General features: G+C 43.5%; 1 protein-coding gene across 1 annotated transcript in view; it reads left to right on the forward strand.

Annotated features, from left to right (window-relative positions):
* The first annotated feature begins 3172 nt into the window (after positions 1–3172).
* Positions 3173–18546, forward strand: part of CEBPG (CCAAT enhancer binding protein gamma) — a 32389-nt gene continuing 17015 nt past the window's right edge. Inside the window, exon 1 of the mRNA XM_053469104.1 lies at positions 3173–3325. The gene's annotated coding sequence lies outside the window, so the exon portion shown is untranslated. The remainder of the gene's footprint in view (positions 3326–18546) is intronic.

Genomic DNA, 18546 nt, shown 5'->3' on the forward strand with positions numbered 1-18546 from the left:
TGTGTCGCGCGTTCTATAATTGCCGTTATGTCGTCTTTCGTAGGCAGCGAGTCGATTTTTGCGTGCCAAGTACTGCTCCCGAAGCCTGGACGCGTCGGTCTCTCATCGAGCGCCGACTCCTCAGCAGCATCGCTCGCCACGCTTGGAGAAGAAGATGGCGGCCAGTGGAAGGAGTCCCTCGAGTCCCGGTCACAAGCGGCAGGAAAATAGGAGCGTACAGAGGTGAGTGGCGCCTTGTCTGATGAGCCAGACGCTTTGGGAGTAGCTTGGGCTCTATTTTGCTTGCCCATGGTGGATGTGAAGTGTAAGACCGAAGCAGATTAACGGCCAGGTGCCTCAGAGCTCCGGACTTAAGCGTCCATCTTGGCAGCGAGCAAACCACGCCCCCCCAATACATCTTTAACTACTAATACTCTTAAACATAACCGTACATTAACCCTAAGCTATTTTTTAGTTCTTGTCCCACATTTTTCCATTCGCATAACTGCCAACACACCCAACATTTTCGTGGACAGTCCTGCTTTTTTCCAGTCCTGTCCAGTAAAAGTTGGGTTGTTGCAAAGTATGCCATTGTAAATAGGTAGCAAATGTTAGGCATGTATTTAAAAGTGGTCTAAAATTTATTTAAAAATGTAAAATAATCCCTATTATTTTATTAAACATCTATGAATGTGTGACTGTGTATGATAAATAAAGAAGGCCAAGTTCCTTGGAGCATTTGTCTAGGTCTCAGACAAGACAACTGCTCGGAGGAACTTGGCCCACAGTTTCGGGCAATGTGTATTGTGTACACCTCGGATAGCACCACGAAGGTACGTGTGTGCAACTCTATTGGTCGTTTCGGCCGGGGGCTCGCCTGCCATCAACGAATGATGTGCATTCTGCAGTTCTGCAATTCATTTGTTGATGCCAGACCAGCACACACGTACCTTCACGGCGCGAATGCATCTGCTGCTGCTGCTGCTCCGATGTGTTCTTAACCCTGTATTAACCCCTGCTTCAACGATTGCAGATTGGCTATATTCAGTTACCCAAGTCTTGGATATATGAGTATGTGTTGGTGTGTGTAGATGTCTTTTCAGGTTGGCCTGAAGCATATCCGGTGGCGAAGGCAACAGCAAAGGCTACGGCAAGTAAACTTTTGAAGGAACTGGTATGTAGATTTGGTTTACCCAAAATGATTGAAAGTGATAGAGGCACACATTTTACAGGAGAAATAATGCAACAGATTCTGACACAATTAGGGGTAGAACAGGCCTTCCATACCCCTTACCATCCCCAGTGTAGTGGGAAGGTAGAGAGATTAAACGGAACACTTAAGAATAAGATTCAGAAAGCAATGGCAGAGGCAGGGAACCCCTGGACAGAATGCTTGCCACTAGCTTTATTTTCCATCAGGTATAGTCCTCAAAAGAGCACAGGAATGTCTCCATTTGAGATTATGTTTGCCAGTGTGCCGAGAATAGGACTGTATTTTCCTCAGCTGTAGGCTATGCAGCATGGTAGTATGACAGCCTACGTTCAAGCATTACATAAAAGACTTGATGTGATTCTGTACATAAACACGTGTTCGGTTCTATTCCAGACCCAGATGTAAATGATTCTACTTATAAATTGCAACCTGGAGATTGGTTTGTAGTAAAGAAACACGAGAAAAAGCCTTGAACCCAGATTTGATGGTCCCTACCAGGTGCTGTTAACAACCACTTCATCGGTTTTGCTGGAGCGAAAATTGAGCTGATACACGCCAGCCATTGCAAGAGAGTCAGAGCACCTGGGGATAAATTCCGTATGTTTAACTATTTTTGGAGTTCAATGGATTTACTGTGTTTTCACCACCAGTTTACTGTACTCAGAAACCACGTTGAAGAATCCTGCTGGAATGGTTCTGGCTAGGGCCAAGCGGGATCTGTTTGAACCATGTAAAAATGACATGTTATTGCTAGAAACTAATATGTGGACATATCTTGCGAAGGAGGTACTCAATGTATCTCATCTTTGTCTATCAAATATGGTAGAAGCCCGACATCCATTACGAACATGTCTCGTTGCTATTCCAGCATCTTAACAAACGCTATATTATTATTTCACAAATATTTCGAACAGTAATGATACAATCAATATGGAACAACATGGCAAATTTTCCTTATCCCCTTGTGATTATTGCAGCAATTGTCTGACCACTTATGATCTCAAATGGAAAAATCTAATGAAGATTAAAACAGGACAAGTTGCTAGAGGGGTCATTTGTTGTAATATTACGTGTGGCCCTACTAAAATAGATAGATGCACTCAAAGAATATTGGAAATGTCTAAGGAACCCTGTGACGAGTGTGTGAACAGAGAAAATGTACACGGGTCACTAATCATATGAAATGTTTTTACACGTCAACACAGGCTAGCTATGATCAACATGTTAAGCTGCCTAAAGGATGGTTTTTCTCTTGAGGCAATGTGTCATATATGTGAGATTGCCGAGTGAAGCACCGCTTCTACGGGTCAAGACCCGTATCCTCTGGGTTGCGGGGTCTTGACACGCCCCATATCCATATGGTAGCTATCTACAACTCCCATAACATAACTATGCAGAGACAGACAGTGGTGCAGCACAACTCCTATGAGCATAAAGCCAGACACAGACACATTATAACCCATAACACTATATATCCAGACACAGGTGGTGGTACAGCATGACTCCCATCACTATATTATATAGTGAGCCACAGCTTATGGTAAAGCATAACTTCTATACTATATAGTGATCCACACACAAATGGTGGGAGCTGCAATGAAGCACCACTGATTTTTACAGCTGTCTGATCTAGTTAAGGGAGGTCTATATTGGTAAACCTGTCTCACAAATTACAACTCCAGGTAGATTTCCTTCTCAGGTATGGCCATTGTACTGTATTGAGTAATTAGCTGTTGAAATATAAAGATAAAATATAAAACTGAATAGTAACCAAAATATATAAAAATTAACATATGGTGTGTGTTGGCTACGAAACATATCAGAGTATATCCCACTGTATTAATTTTTTTGTGTCTAAAACACTAACTGGCCAATAAAGTTTTTTTTTTTTTTTTTAAATGGCATGACGCGCGTTGCCACTGATTGGATAGGGTAGCTGTCATTCAACATATTGCATCATCCTGTTTCAAAGGGAGGTCCTGAGGTGATTTCACAACAAGCGAAATTCGTTTTATTTATTTTTTGCCACCCTTCAGAGCCGTCTGTTTGTTGGGCGTCTGATAAGTAGACTGCTTCTTGGGGGGGAGGGTGAAGAAAACTACCACCCCGGTAGCACGAAACACATTATTCCAGGTAAAGGTACATTACTAATGTTGGAATTAGTACTGGAAGCGATAAGAACCAAAAGCATATATTTTTATGGAACCTTAGTCTAAAGACTGTCCGTGAACTGATTGAAGGTTATTAGAGTTTTGCCAACCATCAGAAGACCATTAACTTATTTGGTCCTGTGTGGGCTAACGTGATTTATATCACTATCGTGTTCCGAATCGACTCTGTCGCTTGAGAAATATTTTTTGCGTAAGCAGAACAGTTTGAAAAAAAGTGTCCCAACGTGCTTACTGGGTATAAAGTGCCCAGACGGGTAAAATCACGTATTTTATTTTGAACCCTCTGTAGCCACTAATTTCACGTTGTCGCGAGATTTTATAGGAGATGGAGACGTGCGTCTAAGCTTTAAAAATGCTGTTTGTGGGTTACACGCTTGTTTGTCTATTGTGCTTCCTAGTGCAGCAGGTATTACTTCCGTATACAAATTAAAACTAAGTTACTATGGGTAACTATACTGTAATGGCTTCCTATATGATAACTTTAAAAGTTGTGCGGGTTAAGTTTATAATGGGAATAATAATGTAGATCAAACCAGGAAACCTAGTTTTAGTAACAAAGTTATGTGTTTTCTAGAGGATTATAAGTTGCAGGCAGGTTATTGGTGGTTTGTTAATCGATCTTTGTACCGCGTGTGATTTGTTAATGCAGCACACAGGAATGTACTTGAGTGCTGTTCGGTTGTGGTATGTAAATCAATTTTCCCCATTTATTTATTGTTTGGTCAGGCTGACAGAAAACTGAGCTAAACACTAACATCCCATCTACTAGCTAAATGTTATAAGCAGATTGCCTTTGTTGTAGAGTTTGGTCTCTATAAACTAGTGAATACATCAACCCAGTAAATTCCATGGTTTTTCATTCTTCACCAGGGTGCGTTGGTGTTACGGACCCAATATATCGCTGGCCGAAAATCGGCAAACTGCGGGTGCCTGGCTGCATATGTATGTATGTGTATGTATATATATATGTATATATGTGTGTATATATATATATATATATATATATATATATATATATATATATATATATATATATATATATATATATATATATATATATATATATATATATATATATATATATATATATATATATGTGTGTGTGTGTGTGTGTAAATAAAGCAAATATATATGCAAATAAAGTTGATGTGCTCAGGGGGTCTTCTTTTTATTAACTTGGTGAAGGTCCAACGTGTTTCGGCTCTCAATGAGCCTTTCTCAAGAACAATCAGTGATGCAATCTGTGGCAAATTTATAGCTGAATAAATTAAGTTAAGAGTACTAACCTGTGTAGGACATGGTTGTGTAGCCGGTTTATGGTGTAATGTGTTCATGGTAACCAGCTGTAATGAGGGTGTGCTCTAATCAAAACTGACATGGGGTGACCAAATGTGCTGAGAAAACAGCAAAAACAAATGTGCTTCAAAGGAAAAAAGGTGTAGTGGATAACTGGATTTGAGTGCCAGAGTGGTATGAGCTAAATAATAAGAGGACTGACTAAACTAATAGTTTGTGCGTGAAAGCTATGTTACATGGTGTGTATGTGATGAGAAAAATAAATCTATAAAACAGAATAGAACATATATGTGGTGTATGAATAATCCACATAATAGTGCTCATACATGACCCGAAGTGACAATATAGTTCTAAGCTAAACGAGTGTTTCAAGATACATGATACAATATCATAAAAGAGGCTGAACAATAAACACTGTCCATAGGAAATGCCTGTGTAAATTATACTAAAAATGTATTCACATGTAAAAAAAACAGATGTAATTCCACCAGACACTATATGTGACTGTAATGCTACAGAATACATACTCACAGCAAGAAACTATTATATCCAAAATTAGGTAACTTATTGTAATAAAAAACTTCAATATTAGAGAAACATAGAAAAAGAAATGTATTCATTGAGACCTTACCTAAGCGCTGTATCCAATAAGTCTCTTGTTTGAGTGATTTGTTGGAACGGTAACCTCCGCGGGGCAATGGTGGTACATGATCAATTACAATAAAGAGTAAGCATGGCAGGCGATGTGCGTGCTGTAAAAGATGTTAAGTAACTGGTTTGTCCGATTTAGAATCCCTGAATGCTGTAATGATTGTAGAACCTCTGATGCGGTCACGAAGTGTTGGATCTGTTTTACCCACATAACTTAATCCACAGCGGCATGTGCCTTTTTTTCTGTTCCACACTTCCATTGCTTTGATTTGTGCCTTGTTCAAAAGGCACAAATCAAATCTTGTTTATACCCTCTAGCTTTAAATCTTGCTGTCGTTCCCTGTTGGTGATGTTGTTATATTTTAGTTAGTACTCTAAGGTACTGGGAAATAGGTAAAGCTCGTATAAGGTGCAGTGGATGGTGACTGTATGGTAAAAGCAAGGAATTTTGGTCAGTATCTTTTCTTTACAGGGTATACCCCCAAGCTGTTATCGGTGTCTCTGTATATGCTTACATCTAAAAAAGGAATAAAATGACTATGATGTGTAAGCAAAAGCTTGACATTGGTGTCATAGCTATTGAGGGTATCCACCATGTGTTGAAGCTGTTCCTCGGTGTCTTACCAAATTAAGAAAATATAATCAACAAAACGTGTATAGTATTTGATTTGAGGTCGGTATGCATCCAAAATACCGTATTTGCTCGATTATAAGACAAGGTTTTTTCCAGAGAAAATGCTGTGGAAAAATACCCCTAGTCTTATAATCGGGGTCGTCTTATAATCAGACCTCAAATAGGTCTGACTATGCGACTAAGATCCAGATCCCCCGCAGCTCTGCAGGGGACCTGGATCCTCCTGGACATCTACGCGATTTGCGTTGACAACTTCCGCTGCAGCCGGAAGGAGGTGCGGTTAGCAGCGAGGATTGTCTCCGTCCTTCGCGCGGACCTTCCCCGGCAGTCAGAGATCAGAGTTCTGCGCACCGGTGCGGGAATTCTCTCAGACAGTCGGGGGGTGTATGCGTGATGGACGCAGACAACCCCCGCTGCTAACCGCTCCTCATTCCGGCTGCAGCTGAAGTTGCCTACGTGAATCGTGTAGGAGTCAGGAGCACCGGTAAGTTGTTTTTGTTTTGGGGGGGTGTTAAATGGGGGCCATAAGGCATTTCTGTAGGCAGAGTGCTCTATGAAATGCCTTTTAACCCCCTTAATGCCACTCTGCCTCCAGAAATGCCTTTTAACCCTCTATATGCCATCTGCCTCCCTATATGCCACTATGCCCCATAATATGCCTTTTAACCCCCTAAATGCCAGAGTGGCATATAGGGGTATAAGGCATTTCTGGGGGCACAGTGGCACATAGGGGGTTTAAAGGCATATCATGGGGCACAGTGGCATATAGGGGTATTGGGCATTTCTGGGGCAGAGTGGCAAGCCTGGCTGCTGATGTGCATAACTGGGGGGGGGCAAGTTGGAAAATAAAATGAAATAAAAACAAAATATTTTTCTCAATCATAGCTTTTATTAAAAAAAAAAAAGTTTACATGAATTAACATTTACTGGTAGTCTTATATTCGCTTTTTCTTTTTTTCCTAAATTAATATTCAGATTTGGGGGGGGGTCGTCTTATAATCATAACTGTACATAAAGGCATTGGCATATGATGGTGCCATAGCTGCTCCCATAGCAGTACTTGAAAGTTCTTATCTGCCGTCAGTTCTATGTTGTTCATTTCTTTTTTTTTTTCTGAAAATTTCAGTAGGAAACCTTTCTATTGAGATGCAACTCATTTTAATTACTGCATCAAGCTGGGGATGTCAACCTCATTGTCTAGGGTGTTTAGGTCATTCAGCTTCCTTGTTCTAGAAGAGATGCGCACACATAGGGTGTGGGTGTGCAAGGGTCACTGACACCAACCCTTCTGTCTTTCACTTAAGCACAAACACTCCACAAATACCACTCCAAGCTACAGTATTTCCCCATGTATAAGATGCACCTTAATTTTGGGGCCCGAAATTTGAAAAAAAAATTATCATAAAACTCATCCTCATCATCCTCATCCATCAACTGCCCCTAAATTAACCCTAAAGACTCCATCAACCATAACTGCCCATAAATTAACCCCCACTTCCCCTAACTTTCAGCGGCCCAAATATTCATATTAGATGAATTGCTAAACCATGTGGATGCTATATGAAAAGGGGCGGGGTCAATTGTCAGTGTGACTGCAGAGAGGGACTGGGAAGTAGTAACTACAATCTACAACCACTGTATAAGACGCACCTAGTTTTTAGACCCCAAATTTTTCGAAAAAAGGTGTGTCTTATACATGAGGAAATACGGTATGTTTTGAGCTGGCTATAGCTTATGGATGCTTCGGTAACACCCAGTACAACATTCACCCCTTTTCCGTGGTGCTCATGTTAAGCTGTAGTTTTCTTCTTTCTAATTTAATATAAGTCAATATTTGTGTCAGTTCAATTTACCCAGATTGAACCATATATGTTTGATGTTTTCTTAAATTAATTATTTCAGTGTACTACTACCAGCCTTTGTGAAACGTTGCAGTAGTAGTTTCTTTTGCACAAACTGCACTTCAGGTATGAATTTACAGCTCTTTGTATATGTCAGTGTCGAACACCCCACCAACATGTCCTGGGTACAGTGATGCATAGGGTCGTCGGGTTGTTTGGGGCCTAAAGGGCCACATTTGGGAGATGTGCATTTTTTTTCTGGTCAGCCTGCCCCATGTGTTATTTAGCACATCTTTGAAGCCGACCAATGTCATTTTGTGTGAACAAAGATTTAGACGTAATACTTAAGAGTACACAATGTAGTTTGTGAAAATAAACGATGAGAATCCCAGAAAAACCTAATCATATAAAACCTCCCATATAAGTCACCTGCAGGAACCCCAATGCCCTTGTTAGGTTTGATGGGATTTAGCATTGTTACAAAGAAAAGCCATTGAAAGTATCAGACAGAAATATTCAGGAGTGATTATGTAGATTTCCCAAAAAGTCAATTGTATCCCCAAGTCGGATGTTCCTCCTCTCCAGTGTCACTAGCCCTTAGTGTGTGTGTGTACACGATTATAAGGCGACCCCCCCCAATATTAATTTAGGGGGGTAAAAAGGTATTTTTTATTTGCCAACCTGCCTCCCTGATATGCCACTTTGCTGCCAGATATGCCTTATACCACCTATATGCCACTCTGCCCCCCCAGATATGCCTTATACCCCCTATATGCCACTCTGCCCCCCAGATATGCCTTATACCCCTATATGCCATTCTGCCTCCCTGATATTCCTTTCAACCCCCTATATGCCACTCTGCTTCCCTGGTATTCCTTTTAACCCCTTATATGCCACTCTGCCTCCCTGATATTCTTTGTAACCCCCTATATGCCACTCTGCCCCCAGAAAAGCCCTTACATCCCCCCCCGTATGCCACTCTTACCCGCCCCCAACTTACCAGTGCTTCCTTAGACTTCTCCCCGTGCTTCCTTAGACTTCTCCCCGTGCTTCCTTAGACTTCTCCCCGTGCTTCCTTAGACTTCTCCCCGTGCTTCAGATTCCTTGGTGTGTAGTGGTGGCAGCCGGTGGAGGTCAACCTCCGCTGCTGCAGCCGGCACTTCTGTGGGGGTTCTATGAATGAGCACCAGAAGGTCATGTGACGCCGGTGCTCCGACATAGAAGCACATCGCACAGACCTCAACCTGCTGCCAGAGAGGAGGATATATACAGATTCCATTGAGTCCTAGAGATGACAAAAATCAAGCATATAAGGCCATTATCCTCAATTCCATATTATGGGGAGTTATAACTGAGACTGAACCTGAATGAACTTTTGGTTCTGATATATAAAAGATATGGGTCAGTCTGTGTGGCTCAAGAGGGCAAGCTGTAAAAAAATACCTGGCTAGGTTAACATTTTTCAATGCCAAACCCCTGGATTAGCCCAGCACAGGCACTGGATAACACTGTGTAATTTATTACACAGTGTTATCCAGTGCCTGTGCTGGGCTAGTCCAGGGGTTTGGCATTGAAAAATGTTTGTCTTTTTCTTAAGATCCATTTTTAGCTTTTGTTTTTTTTATTTTTTTGTCCAGGTGTGGTGAAAAGGGTGAGGGGATTGAAGAGGAGAATGCGGTGGGCAGGGGTTTAGTGCTGCTGCAGGTGTAGTGATGAGGGAGAGAAGCAGGGAGAGTTCATGGCAACAGTAGGAAGTGTGGACAGTCTTCAGTGCTGGCTGGGCGAGATTGTAGTTATTTACCTTTCTAGCAACCACCAGTATTCTTAGAATAGAGATTTTTCCTGGAGAAGATGCTGGTGCAGTTTCCCTGATTTCCTTCCTATAAGATTGGCACTTTGGAGTCTTAATATGACAGAAAAAAAGAAAAAGTTTCCTTTTTTTTTTTTTTTTTTTTTTAAACTTGAAGATGTCTAGATCCATGTTTAGCATTCTAGCATTCAGTACTCCACTTTTGTTTGCATCGTTCAATTATCTAGGATTAGCGAATCACCTGGCCCTAGATGTTTGGGTTACACAGCTATAGCCTGAGGAGGTTCCCTTCTTTTTTAGTATGTGTTCTTCCCTGAAGTCTTCCTTGGAATTAGGTTCAGGATTCTTTTGGACCCTATCCTTTGCAGTGATAATCTTCATTGATGTATAGACTGTTAATATCTTACATGTGTCTCCATTTGTACTCTCCTTTGTTGAGAGGAGTGGAACTATGAAAATCTGGAAAATGGAGAAGCAGTTGAGTTCTTTCTTTGTCCAAAAAGTTGAGTTTAGAAAAATAGGCCAAAGAAAAACGAAAAGATTTGTAGCCTATAAGATTGCATTACTTTTACATATCAAGATCATTTTTTTTCCTGTCATACAGTGGCAGTACGACTGGGTAGTGTTCTCTCCTGTGGACAAGATGCTTAAAAGAATAGAAAGGGTTAAGTCACGGAGAACTCCTCCTACTTACCCATAAAACCCGGCTTCCCCTGAACAGCCCCAGTTTTCTTCTTGTCCCGTACAGGGACGGACTTGATGCTGTGCTGGGGAATTTTCCCCGAAGATCAGAAGTCTGGTGAGGCACACGGGTTGTTGCCTGGGGGTTTGCAGCCTCCGATTGCTCCCCGGGTGGTGAGCAGAGCGAGGTCCCCTCCGTAGCGATGGACGTTACGGAGGGTTGTGTTGGAGTTTCTTTTCTTCGCGGCTGGAAGAGGAGCATGCGCAATAGGTGGAACACACGCCCGGGTGGCGTTGCGTTCCACCGAAGATCCGACCGCGCTACTGAGCATGCGCAAATCGGATCTTCTGGAGGGCGCCAAATTCAAACCTATAAAGGTTGTTTTTCGTTCCTGTCTGTCTGCATGGGCATTTCTCAGCACAGGATACCGTGTCACCAGCCCCCCCACACGGTTCTGAGGATTTGGAGGTAAGATTATTTTATCTTTTCCTTCAATATTCTCTTCCTCCAGAAGATATAAAAAAAAAAAAAAAAAAAAAAAAAATTATATATTTTTTATTTACGCTTGTATTTTGTCTTTAACCAGATGTCTAGTCCGGTTTCACCTGGATATAAAGACAAGAAATCTGCTCCCATTCCTAGAAGTACACTTTTAAATCAAAGCATGTGGCTTGCTCTGAGTGTGCTACTCCTCTGCCAGATGGATGCAGAAAAAAGATGTGTAATGCCTGCTGGGCAGAGCAACTCACTAAGACAAACAAAAGGACTTGCAATCCTTCCTGGGATGGTTTCAGGAAAACCTAGCATCCAGGTCTCTGCGGCTCAGTCGAGGGTTCCGGGTAAATCTGCCCGTAAACGCAGGAGATCCCGGTCTTCCCCCAGATCAGATCTCTCACCAGGAGTAATTTTGCAATCTTCGTACTCCTCTACCTCGTTCAGGTCTGAAGGACTCAATGGATAGAAGAGTCGAGACTTCTTGCTGCTGAGCGGCAGTGGCCAGTACAGCAGTGTCTAGAGCACAGAGTTGTTGGATACAGGCCCTGGAAGACTGTTTTCCGGATGATCAAGATTCTGAAATCAGCTAAGAATATGAGGTTACCGTCTGTGGCTCGTAGAGCCTTATGGTTGAGATCCTGGACGGCGGATTCAGCCTCCAAAGCATCTCTATGTGACTTACCTTTTGAGGGGAGTAAATTGTTCGGAGCACCATTGGAAGATTTAATCAAACAAATGTCGGAGACCAAGAGGGCTCTTCCTCAGGATAGACGTCCTAGATGGAATAGGAGATATCCGTACAAGACAACCAGGCCTTTCCAGACGTCTTCCAAATCGCAGAATTTTCGGAATTTCTACGGAGAGAGAAAGTTCTAGGACCGTCCCAAAAAATAAGAGAAAAGAAAGTTCTGACGAAGTGGGAAGAAGGCTGCAGCAGTTCAAGCATAATTGGCAACAGACTATAGGAGACGTCGTGGCCCTATTAATCAGCCCTTGGTATCAGGATAAAGTTGTTCTCCCACAACAGTTGGATTCGGAAAATCGTTTCAGAGGGGTATAGGATCGGTCTCTTCTCCCTTCCCAGAATTCAGTTCCTGATCTCTTCATATCCTTCCTCGGTGAAAAATGTAGCTCTACATTCGGCGAGCCTATCTCTCCTATCAAAAGGGTTTATAGAGAGAGTTCAGATTTCTCAACGCTTCCAAGGAGTCTTTTCCAGACTGTTTCTAGTCCCAAAGGCGGACGGATCCTTTCGACCCGTTTTGGATCTAAAAGAGTCAACAGCTGCATCCAGTATCGCCATTTTCGTATGGAGAAATTTCTTCAGTCACCCACCTTCTTCAGAAGGGAGACGTCATGGCTACTTTGGACCTGAAGGACGCTTACCTTCACGTCCCAATTGCGGAGCATTCCAGAAAGTTTCTCAAGTTTGCAACCCGTATAAAGGAAAAATTCATTTCCAGTTCAAGGCCCTTCCGTTCGGTCTGTCGTCGGCCCCAGGGATCTTCACAAAGATTTTGTGTCCCTTGACGGCTTCTCTAAGAGAAAAAGGGATTTCCATCGTTCCTTACCTGGACGACTGGCTCATCAAGGCCGAATCTTCAAGGGAGCTCCGGGCGGATTTAGTCACCACAATGCGATTGCTGGAAGTGCACGGCTTGATTATCAACCACAGCAAATCCAACCTCAGACCTTCCACCAGGATCCAATTCCTAGGCCTAGAGGTGGATTCGATTTCCCAACGTCTATTTCTGCCTTCCGAAAAGATCAGGAAAATCATGAGAGGTCAGATCGCTTCAATTGCATCCGACTTGCTTTATCAGGAAGGCCATGAGCGTCTTAGGCCTACTGACAGCCTCCATCCCAGCAGTCAGGTGGGCAAGATCTCAACTACGTCCCCCTTCAGTGGGATATTCTTCAGGGTTGGTCCAGGCGAGAGGAGGACCTAGACCGCGACATAACTATCTCGAGTCAGGTCTTATCCCAACTTTCCGGGTGGAGGACCTCTTCTCATCTTTCAGAAGGCCTTTCTTTTCGTCCTCGGAATTGGATAACTCTTACCATGGATGCTTCCGGTATCGGTTGGGGCGCCCATTTAAGTTATCACTTCAGGCAAGGAATCTGGTCTCCGGAAGATTTGCTTCGTTCGTCCATCTACGGGAACTGAAGCGGTTCTTAAAGCACAAGTAGCCTTCAGGCCCCGATTGGAAGGTCGTTCTGTGAAGATTCAGTCAGACAACTCTACATCAGTCGCATATGGAAACATATGTGGGGGTACACGAGTAAGGAGCCTGCAAGTTCCTTTGTTCGCCCATAATGAGTTGGGCCCAGCTTCATCTGGAAGACTTTTCGGCACCCACAAAAGAGGCTGCGATAATTTCATTGCAGATGATCTAAGCAGCCTAAGATGGTCTCAAGCAGAGTGGTCCTTGACCGAAAGAACCTTCACCTCCATGGTTTCAAGATTTGGCCTTCCGGATATAGATTTGATGGCCTCCAGGCGAAACAGGAAGGTACCGATTTTTGCCTCAATCAACAGGCAGGATTTGCCCGACTTCCTGGACGGTCTGTCCATCAAGTGGAACTTCCATCTGGGATACGCGTTTCCGCCTGTCGCATTAATTCCCTGAAGATTCGTTCGGACAGGGCTCGGGTATTAGCTGTTATCCCTTACTGGCAGAACCGCAGTTGGTTCTCCCTTCTTAGTCAACTGAGTCTAATGTATTGGGAACTGCCTCCCTCGGGTCAATTGTTGGACGGCGGCAATCTTCCTCCAGATCATCTCCAGATGTTCAAGTTGACGGCCTGGCTACTTCAAGGATGATTCTTCGTGGCCAGGGTGTTACGGAGGATCTTTCTGACTTGCTGTTACGATCTGTCAGGGGCTCTACTTCAAAAATTTATTTTCGGGTCTGGAAGAAATTCCTGCTAGGGATGTTTCGGTTTTTCCTCCTTCCATCAGCTCCATTTTTGATGTTTTTAAAAGGTGTTTTTTCTACAGGCCTTAGTGTCTTGACTCTAAATGGTCAGGTATCGGCTCTATCTATCATTTTTTTCTTGAAGACCTGGCTTCTCATGTACTGGTTAGACGGTTTTTTAAGGCCATTACAATTCAACGTCCTCAGAGAAGGACTCACTTACCCTCCTGGGATCTTACCGTAGTTCTTAACGCCCTTTGCTCTGCTCCGTTTGAAACTATGGAACAAGTGTCGTTGAAACTCCTCTCTTTAACGACTGTGTTCTTTGTGGCGATTACGTCAGCCAAACGTGTAGGTGAAATCAAAGCCCTTTCATCCTCGTACAAGTTTACCATCTTCCATCAGGATAAGTTGTTCTCCACCTACAGCCCTCCTTTCTTCCGAAGGTTTTGTCAAAGTCCCTTATTAATCAGCCCTTGGTGCTTCCATCATTTTGTCTGTCTCCTTCCTCTACGGATGAAGCTAAGTGGCATATGTTGGATGTTAGAAAGCTCTAGAGTTATATATTGCTAGGACTTCCTCCATCCGTTCCACCGGCCAGCTTTTCGTTTCTTGGTATGGTCGTTCGGCGGGTAAGGCTGCCACTAAGGCTTCCTTGTCAAGATGGATCACGGAAACTATTCACATGGGCTACCATGTCTCTGACCTAGCTTTGTTATCTCCGATCACGGCCCACTCAACCAGGGCCGTGTCTGCCTTTTGGGCTTAGAAGGCTTCCGCTTCACAGAGGATATTTGCAGAGCAGCTACGTGGTCGTCTTTCAATGCATTCGTTCCTCGCTACCGGCTAGACGCCTTCTCATCCTCAGCAGCGGATTTTGGGCATAAGGTGCTCCAAGCTGTTGTTTCCTGAGGAATTTATTGCCCTCCCCTTTTACGGGATCTTGTTACATCCCAGTCGTACTGCCACTGTATGACAGGAAAAATGGAAATTTTTTACTCACCGTAAATTCCTTTTTCCTTAATACAGTGGCAGTACGGATTTCCCTCCCTTTATTCCTGATATATTATTTTTGCAAGCCGTTTTGTGTTCTTGTTACTTACTGGGGCTGTTCAGGGGAAGCCGGGTTTTATGGGTAAGTAGGAGGAGTTCTCCGTGACTTAACCCTTTCTATTCTTTTAAGCATCTTGTCCACAGGAGAGAACACTACCCAGTCGTACTGCCACTGTATTAAGGAAAAAGGAATTTACGGTGAGTAAAAAATTTCCATTTTCTAAATAGAATATAAATATATACAAGGTAACTCCAATATCATTCCTTACTTGTTATATGGACTCCTTTATTACCGTATTTGCTCGATTATGCAAATGCTCTGAAAAATACCCCTCGTCTTCTAATCGGGGTCGTTTTATAATCAGTCCTCAAATAGAGGTCTGACTATGAGACTAAGATCCAGATCCCCAGCACCGCTGCAGGGGACCTGGATCCTTCTGTCTCCCTCCCATTTAACACTCCCCCACCCCACCCCACACACACTTACCAGTGCTTCCAATTTCCTGCTGTATACCGGGGCAGCAGGTTGACGTCCACCGGCGCCGGTGCGGGGAAGGTCTTCGCGATGGACGCAGGCAACCCCCGCTGCTAGCCACACCTCCTTCCGGCTGCAGCGTATGTTTTCTACGCGGATCGCGTGGACGTCATCCCGCTGCCCCGGTATAGAACAGGAAATTGGAAGCACCGGTAAGTGTGTGTGGGGTGGGGGGGGAGTGTTAAATGGGGGGGAGACAGAAGGAAGACTGCTGCCCCGGTATACAGCAGGAAATTGGAAGCACCGGTAAGTGTGTGTGGGGTGGGGGGGGGAGTGTTAAATGGGGGGGAGGCAGAAGGAAGACTGCTGTCCCGATATACAGCAGGAAATTGGAAGCACCGGTAAGTGTGTGTGTGGGGGGGTGTTAAATGGGGGCATAGGGCATTTCTGGAGGCAGAGTGCTCTATGAAATGCCTTTTAACCCCCTTAATGCCAGAGTGGCATATAGGGGTATAAGGCATTTCTGGAGGCAGAGTGGCACATAGGGGGTTTAAATTAGGGCTGCAACTAACGATTATTTTAATAATCGTTTAGTTGGCCGATTATTTTTTCGATTAATCGGATAAAAAATTACATTATTTTAAATTGAAGAAAAATTGCAATAAAAAAACGTACAATTTACACTTTCATCTCTTTATTGCAATGGCCTCTCTCTATTCACCTTCTTATTTTACTGACATAATAATAAAAGCTACAAGAATCCAAACAGTGTTTCTCAAACTAGGTTTTAATACAAAGTTATTAGTAAATATTAATTCATATGTTAACTATTTTTCATATTTAATAAAAACTGAGAAAAAAAGCCTTGTTTAAATTTTTTTTTATTTACCAAACTGCCCCCAGTTATGCACATCTGACCCCCAGCTTGCCACTCTGCCCCCATATATACCTCTTATATGCCAGATTCCACTGTGCCCCTGAAATGCCTTATACTCATATGACAGTGATATACAACTGAGCCCCCTGATATACCTTTTACCCCCTGAAATGCCTAATATCGATATGCCTTATACCCCTATATGCCCTGAAATTCATAATACCCCCCATACACCACTATAACTCACCCACACACCTCTCTGGCTCCTCCCCCTCCCATATACCACTCTGCCTCCTCCCCTTCCCATACATCACTTTGGCTCCTCCCCCTCCCATACACCACTCTGGCTCCTCCCCCTCCCATATACCACTCTGCCTCCTCCCCCTCCCATACATCACTTTGCCTCTTCCCCCTCCCATATACCACTCTGCCTCCTCCCCTTCCCATACATCACTTTGGCTCCTCCCCCTCCCATACACCACACTAGCTCCTCCCATACTCCACTTTGCCTCCTCCCCCTCCCATCCATCACTTTGGCTCCTCCCCCTCCCATCCATCACTTTGCCTCCTCCCCCCTCCCATACTCCGCTCTGCCTCCTGTGAACCTCCGTTGCTGACAAGACACCAGGGAGCCGGGTAGAGAGGCAGAGTGGCGTATGGGAGGGGGAGGAGGCAGAGTGGTGTATGGGAGGGTGGCTCCCATACACCCCTCTGACTCCTCCCCCCCTCCCATACATCACTCTGCCTCTCTACCCCGCTCCGTTACTGACAGGCACTTTCACTGCAGCTATATAGAAGCCTCAGCGTAAGTGAAGGTGAGTAACTGAGTCTGTCTGTGCGATGCAGACCCTCACCGGCTGACAGAGAGGATGATTCTCTGTCAGCACAGACAGACTCCGTTGCTCACCTTCACTTACACTGAGGCTTCTATGAAGCTGCAGGGAAAGTGCCTGTCAGTAATGGAGCCGGGTAGAGAGGCAGAGTGATGTATGGGAGGGGGGAGAGAGACGGAAGTGAGAGACCGGCCGACAGTGAGGAGAATCCAGGTCCCCTGCAGCGTTGCGGGGGAACTGGATTCTAGTGTTATAATCCGATCTCTGTTTGAGGTCGGATTATATAAGGAGAGGACGTTTTCAGAGCATTTGCTCTGAAACAAACCTCTTTTTATAATCGATAAAAATCTATTCGATTAATCGATAATGAAAATCGTTGCCAACGATTTTCATTATCGCTTATTATCGATTAGTTGTTTCCGCCCTAGTTTAAATGCATATCATGGGGCACAGTGGCATATAGAGGGTTAAAAGGCATATCATTGGCCACAGTGCCATATTGGAGTGGCAAGCCTGGGGGCAGATGTGCGTAACTGGGGGGCAGGTTGGAAAATACAAGGAAATAAAAACAAAAAAAATATTTTTCTTAATCATAGCTCTTATTAATTCATGTAAACTATTACATTTTTTAACATTTACTGGTAAAACTTTTTTCCTATAGGGTCGTCTTATATTCAGGCTTTTTCTTTTTTTCCTAAATTAATATTCAGATTTTGGGGGGTCGTCTTATAATCGAGCAAATACGGTGTATAAGTAGCTTTTGAGCATCAAATAGGGTTGGATTTGCCAGAATGTTTCACTCCCATTATACAGCGCTACAGAATTTCATGGTGCTATATAAAACCATAAATAATAACATGCAGCTATTTGTTTTACTTTTTTGCTGTTTTTCAGAAGGCTGGGGTATCTTGTGCTTTTTGGTGATCCAAAGCAATAGGACCACAGTGTAAGCCGGGTCCCCAGTCTTCCTCTTACGGAAGGGGCTAAATGTCCCCATTTCTACCTAGTTGAAAATTAAGGGGGGGAGCATGGACTCCTTTAGGGCCCACTGAAATTTTCAAGGAGAGGTGGAAGCCAGAAAGAATAACCCACCTCACAACAAGGGACATGACTCCACTTTGCAAAAATGAAATAAAATAAAAAAAACCCTTAAAAATATGCTATTGAGCATGCGAAAAAATGTGTAGTACCAATTGCCAGTCTATGACTGGTTTTATAAATGTAACTCTGTCTAGCCTTAAGCTAGAGCAGTGATGGGTAAAAATAAAGTGCATGAAGGGTCTAAACTGATACTTGGCGCACATACCAACAAAAGCATGCACCTGTAGACCTAACCAGGAGGCACCCAGTATACCTCGAGTCCCCATGGCCTTCCCAGCCTTAAGTCCTTACACATGTAAGAGAGCACAATTAGACCTGCTGTGTCTTACTGTTGGTTTGGAGCTTAAACAATAAGTCACAAGAGAAAACTGTGCATTGGTTGCTATGGGAGTAAAACTCCCATGGAATTTCCTCCTCTGCGTACTGGCTTTATTTTTAAGAGTGTGATGCTAGCGTGTATGGTGTTTGTGTTACAGTATGGCATTAGCATGTGTGTGTGTGTATATGATGATGTATG

Source organism: Spea bombifrons, chromosome 6 (genome assembly GCF_027358695.1).
Source record: "Spea bombifrons isolate aSpeBom1 chromosome 6, aSpeBom1.2.pri, whole genome shotgun sequence".
In the NCBI taxonomy this organism is placed as follows: Eukaryota; Metazoa; Chordata; class Amphibia; order Anura; family Pelobatidae; genus Spea; species Spea bombifrons.